Raw genomic sequence first — 343 nt, 5'->3', positions numbered from 1 at the left:
TCCTCGATGAAACGTATCTGCCCCGAAAAAAAAAAATCAAGCATAGGATCACATTCATCAAAATATCAAAACTTCAAAATTGCTGTCGTATTTCAGTGCAATATGTATTTAGTTCTCATTGCTGTGAGCCACGAAATATATCGTCTATTATATTTCTCATATAATGTATTTGATTAATTTGATCAGAATTCCGAGAATTTCCCTTTTTGTGACAGCATTTGAAGAAGAATTGTTTATTTAATTGCAAAAAGTGACAATTTTACGAATCTTATTTTCCTCATTTTGCATCATGGAAACATACCGGTCTTTGCAAATTTGCCTGCCAAATTGCATTTCCATCTCT

This window comes from Penaeus monodon, chromosome 34 (genome assembly GCF_015228065.2).
Source record: "Penaeus monodon isolate SGIC_2016 chromosome 34, NSTDA_Pmon_1, whole genome shotgun sequence".
NCBI lineage: Eukaryota > Metazoa > Arthropoda > Malacostraca > Decapoda > Penaeidae > Penaeus > Penaeus monodon.
The sequence above is the reverse complement of the archived record's forward strand: the minus strand, read 5'-3'. Positions refer to the sequence as shown.